The following is a 6035-nucleotide window of genomic DNA, read 5'->3' on the forward strand; positions in this document are numbered from 1 at the left end:
TTCTCCTGCACAGTCTGATGTCCATAACGTTAGATTGTCTCTAAGCAATTGCAAGATAAGGGTGCTGTCTTTTTATGAGTCTTCATTCAGGGTATCAAGTTTTGAAATGGCCTCATCAAAAGCCATTTTAGCCAATGTACAGGAAAGCTCTGGGTTATTAAAGATCTTATAGTAAAATATAGAAAAAGTTAAGAGCCAGCCCCAGGTAGATTGAATGTGTAGGTTACATTTCCTTCCTGCTTGTATCAAACGTTTCATGGTAAGCTCTTTGGGAATTACATTATCATTTGTTTTCAATTATCACATGTGCTACTTCAGCAAGGTACCAGAAATAATCTTTAATTTTCAGATAGAAGACTTTACTTTTGGGATTAGTTGTGTTGGGTATTAAATAATTGTCCAACAATCTGGAACAGTGGTACAGATGGACTATTTTCATACTCTACTTTCTCTCAATACTTTTTAATCAGGCACAATTCCTTGTTGTAGGTTTTCTGCTCTGTGCTCCAGATGATCCTCCAGGTGGACCTTTGTCCTGGAAGATGTTTTTTTGGAACCAAGAGCTAGTTGCATTCCTGCTTGGAGAGCTTGGCCTCCTGCTCGGACAGCTTGGCCTCCTGCTCCGACATGGCCTTCATGCAGGTGGCCATGTTATCATAGTGCTCAGCCTGTTCCTCCAGTAAACTCCTTCTTCTCCATGGTGGATAGGTGGCATGTGGGCTGGGGGTGGTGGCATTGCTCCAGGAAGGGGACAGGGGAAGAAACAGAAAGAGGCACCAAAGGTAAGGAGAACCAATCAGGATCAAGAAAAGCCCTCCTCAAAAGCCTGCACTGTCTCTGATGTCAAAAATGAAACATTTGAATTTTGATGTTGGTGAAAAATATTGAATATGCCATGGACTCCCAAAAGAATAATCAAATATGTCTTAAAATAAGTAGACAGAATCCTCCTTAACAGTGAGAATGGCCAGACTTTGTCTCACATACTTTGGACATGCTATCCAAAGGGAGCAGTCCTTGGAGAAGGACGTCATACTTGGTAAAGTAGAGGGCCAGTGAAAAAAGAAGAAGACCCTCAATGAGATGGATTGACACAGTGGCTGCAATGATGGACTCAAAGATGGCAATGATTGTGCGGATGGCACAGGAATGGGCAGCTTTTGGTTCTGTTGTTCATAGGGTCACCATGAGTCAGAACCAACTGAATGGCAGTTAAGAAAAACAACAATAGTAAGTACCTTAAAGAGGAGGTAACTAGAGCCTCTGCTACCTGGATAACCAAGTCTGACAGTATAGAACATGAGTGGAAAGGAGGTTTATGCAGTGAGTCTGAAATCCTTGGGTACACATAAATTCCTTGGTCATAGACTAAATATGTGAAAAAAATTGGTGGCATTTTCATAGTAAGAACACAGGGTTCCAGAAATAAGACATATGGCTTGTAAACTGTGGACAAATATACTTTTCATAGAATAAAAGTTTCCTTAACTCTGCCTACTCCTAACCAGCATCTAAGTAAAAGGCAGGATGAAAGTGGGAGTGTTTCTAAGGAATCAGTGGAATTTCATGGATCTCAGAGGGTGGATCTACAGCTGAAATATCGATGACACAAGTTCCTCCACCTCTCTCTGGCTACTTCTACATCTGTTTCTGCTTCTCTTGTCCTGTCTGCTTCTTTTTGCAGACCACTTTTCTCTCCTCCTTCAGTCAAGGACTGCAAATATCAACATGGGGCATGGCTCCCCACCCTCCACATTTAGATGTTCTTAAAAATTCAGTGGAGTCAGGTAAGTGATGAGAGTCCTAACATTAACCTCACAGGAGAGAGGGTCTGATTGGTACAGCGTGAGTCAGTATTCACAGGAATTGAACCAATGGTGGCAAATGAGCGGAATCCTGAAAGCTTAGAATTGGAGAAGAGTTTTAGAGATAAAGGAAGAGACTGATTAGGCACCCACAAAGATCTTAACTACAAACAATACATTTCATAACTGTAGGACCATATTTGTGGTAAGTGAAGGCTATGTGAGGACTTTTGTTGTTTGCAGGGAATAGAACCAGATCATTCAGGAATCAATTTTGATTTTGCCCCTTAATGAAGGTTGTGCCTTGATCATAAGTGATATTACTTGGTCTAGGTCCCTCCTGCAGTGGGCAAAACAGTGAATTTCAAACATACTTGTGAAATTTAAAGTCATGAAAAATGGCTTCCCTAATCATCTCTGTATATTGATCTTGACAAAAGAAGAATGTAAGGACAACAATTAATGATTTTAGTAATAGCTGTCATTTCTTGCTGTGGAGACTAGCCAGTATTTGGCTTTTAGCTATGACATTATACTGTGTGCCACTGTAATCACTTTTTTTTTAATCCACCTAAAATAAGACCATCAAAATTGACGAAAGTTGTGGTGACAGTAGCAATTGGCGGCAGCTATTTCCTTTCTCTCTTTTCTGCTATTGGGCTTCCCAGCAGGATTCTCGTCTTCTTTTGTTGACATTGGCTTCTTGCCTTTTCCTCTCCCCACATGTACTTTTTTTTTTTTTTTTTTTTATTCCAATGGAGTTCTACGTGACTGCACAGTCTTAACATCCCTACTCCCAGTCAGAGCGTGGAGTTATGCTACATGCTTTCCATTATTAAAATGAAATGTAGACCTTTATGGAAACTTTGTTTATAATATAAATTGTGTTTATGTGTCAGGACAACCTGCACAAAGCACATTTTAAAAATTATTCTGCAATAAGTTTCTTCTATTTTTTCATGTGATGCTATTTATTTATTTATTTTATTTTCCTTATTACACTGTGACTTTTCTTTATTATGTTTTGGTTCTTATGACAGCACCACCAAAGTAATAATAGTGTCTGTCCCAGTAATTTAACAGGGTAAAATTTACCACTGTCCATTCCGAAGCAATAATAAATAGCTCAGTGCTTAGTGAGCTCCAGTGGAGTTGGGAAGAAAGGCATAGCCATCAGAAAGTGGGAAGATCACCTCTTGGCAAATTATGTGTTATGACAATTTGAGAATTTAATAAAGTTACATGTGCCTCTTTTTGTTTTTCTATTGTCATAGAAGATAGAGTGGAGCATTATTAATCTATTATTTGTTTGATTTCCAATCTAATTTCAAGTAGCAACATAACAGGAACTTTTTTGTACATTTCTCATATCACCTCAGTGGAACACATAGCTGGCATTCAGTAAATGCTTGTTGATTTATTCAGCAAATAAATAGTGATATTGTTGTTGCTACCTGCCATCAAGTTGAATGTGACTCATGGTGACCTCATGTGTTTCAGAATAGAACTGCTCTACAGGGTTTTTAAGGCTGTGGCCTTTCAGAGGCAGATTGCCAGCCCTGTCTTTCAAGGCACTTTGGTTCAGTCTAAACTACCAACCTTTCAGCTAGTAGTCAAGCACTTAACTGTTTGCAGCTCTGGTGGTGCAGTGCTTAACACATTTGACTGCTAACCAGAAGGCTGGCAGTTCAAACCCACCATCCACTCTGGGGAAGGAAGACTGGCTACTTCCATAAAGGCTTACCACCTTAGAAACCCAATGCGGGTCTCTATGAGTCAGAATGGACTCGATGGAAGTGAGTTTGTTTTGTTTTTTTAGTAACTGCACCAAAGTCCTTAACCAAAAACCAAACCAAACTCACTGCTATCAAGTTGATCCCAACTCATAGTGACCCTCATTGGGATCCCAAGGCTGTAAATCTTTATGGAGGTATAGTGCCTCATCTTTCTTCCATGGAGTGCATTTTTGGGTCAAACCACCAACTTTTTAGTTAGCAGTCAAATGCCTTAAAAACTATACCACCAGAGCTCCTTACCAAAGTCCCTAGGTCGCACAATTTGTGCTCAACTGTTAACCTGCAGGTTGGTTGATGATTTGAACCAACGCTGAGGTCCTGTGGAAAAAAAGCCCTGGTAATCTGCTTCTGTTAATATTACAGCTAAGAAAACTCTTTGGATAAGGTCTCTTATTTAACACATGGGGTTACCAAGAGTCAAAATCAATTCACCTGCAACAATCAATATATACTGATGTTTGTAAATAAAACTCTCAGATATATAATAATGCTTATTAAAGTTTAATGTATCACAGAATACATTTTATTTCTCTTATCATTTCCCTTTCTTCCCTAAACAATTTAGATGGGGTTGCTGACATTCATGCCAGTGGGATGTCTGGGAAGCCAGAGTGGCCCTGGTCTAGTGGGATGAGAAAAGGAATCTGTACTTGAAGGTGATCCAGAGTGGGGAATTGGAACTTAAGCAGGGTGAGGGGTAATCCAAGTGGTGGGGTGGCCTGCTGTAGAGTGTCAGAGTGTGAGCAGGTTGAGGAGACTATTCATGCAGAGGGTGGCCTGGAATGAAGAGTTGGTGCCAGAGTGCAGTAAGCAAGATATCCAAGCTAGCTTTGGGTTCTTGAGTGGGCAAAGGGGTGGTGGAAGAGATGAGATATTGATTATATACAGAGGTATTGATTAAATAATTTAATATATTAAAGATAAAGGGAGTCAGCCTTTCAGGGTTGGAGAAGAGAGTTATAAATATTGGAAGGGAGAAAGCTAGTTTGAACATTGTGGACTAGAACTGACAGTATTGGATTTAAATCATGCTTTTCAATATAAACAGAGAGTTATGGAAGTAAATGTATTTGCATGTTTATAAATACACTGAGCATTGATATATGTGTGTATGTCTGACTGGAATAGATCAATATTTGTGCCCATTCCAAAGAAAGGTGTTCCAACAGAATGTGGAAATTATCAAGCAATATCATTAATATCACATGCAAGAAAAATTTTCCTGAAGATACCTCAAAAACAGTTGCAGCAGTATGTTGATAGGGAACATCCAGAAATTCAAGGTGTGTTCAGAAGAGGATGTAGAACAAGAGATCTCATTGATGATGTCAGATGGATCTTGGCTGAAAGCAAAGAATGCCAGAAAGATGTTTCCTGTGTTTTATTGACTGAGCAAAGGCAGTCGACTATGTGGATCATAAAAAATTATGGATAACATTGGGAAATATGGGAATTCCACAACACTTCACTGTGCCCATAAGGAACCTGTACACAGGCTGTCATTCAAGCAAAACAAGGGGATACTGCATGGTTTAAAAGCAGGAAGGCTATACGTCAGGATTGTATCCTTTCACCATATTTATTCAATCTGTATGCTGAGCAAATAACCCACGATGTTGGATTATGTTGAGAAGAATGCAGCATCAGGATTGGAGGAAGACTCATTAACAACCTATGATAGGCAGCTGACACAATCTTGCTTGCTAAAAGTGAAAATGACTTGAACCACTTACCAATGAAGATTAAAGACTACAGTCTACAGTATGGATTATACCTTGACATAAAGAAAACAATCCTCACAACTGATCCAATAAGCAACATCACAATAAATGGAGAAAAGATTCAAGTTGTCAGGGATTCCATTTTACCTGGATCCACTATCAACACTCATAGAAGCAGCAGTCAACAAATCAGACATATTACACTGAGTAAATCTACTGCAATAGACCTCTTTAAGGTGTTAAGAAGTGAAGATGTCACACTGAAGACTGAAGTGTGCCTAATCTGTGCTATGGTATTTTCAGTCACCTCAAATGCTGTGAAAGCTGGACAATGAATAAAGATGACCAAAGAAGAGATGATGCCTTTGAATTGTGTTGTTTGTGAAGAATGGTGAAAATACCACCATCTGTCAGAAAAATGAACAAATCTGTCCTAGAAGAAGTGCAGCCAGAATGCTCCTTGGAAGGGAGAATGACCAGATTTCATCTCACCTACTTTGGTCATGTTGTCAGGAAGACTATTCCCTGGAAAATGATATTATGCTTAGTAAAGTAGAGAGTCAGCATAAAAGGAGAAGACCCTCAACAAGATGGATGACACAGTGTCTGCAATGATGGCCTCAAATGTAGCAAGGACTGTGAGGATGGTGCATGACTGAGTAGTGTTTCTGTTGTACATAGGGTTGCTATGCATTGCAGCAAACTCGATGGAA

At 39.5% G+C, this 6035-nt stretch overlaps 1 pseudogene; it reads right to left on the reverse strand.

The window, feature by feature from the left end:
* The window catches only part of LOC103207314, a 10277-nt pseudogene extending 9243 nt beyond the window's left edge, over positions 1–1034 (reverse strand).
* Positions 1035–6035: the final 5001 nt, after the last annotated feature.

Source organism: Orycteropus afer, unplaced genomic scaffold, assembly GCF_000298275.1.
Source record: "Orycteropus afer afer isolate SDZICR_OR568_19922 unplaced genomic scaffold, OryAfe1.0 scaffold00363, whole genome shotgun sequence".
NCBI lineage: Eukaryota > Metazoa > Chordata > Mammalia > Tubulidentata > Orycteropodidae > Orycteropus > Orycteropus afer.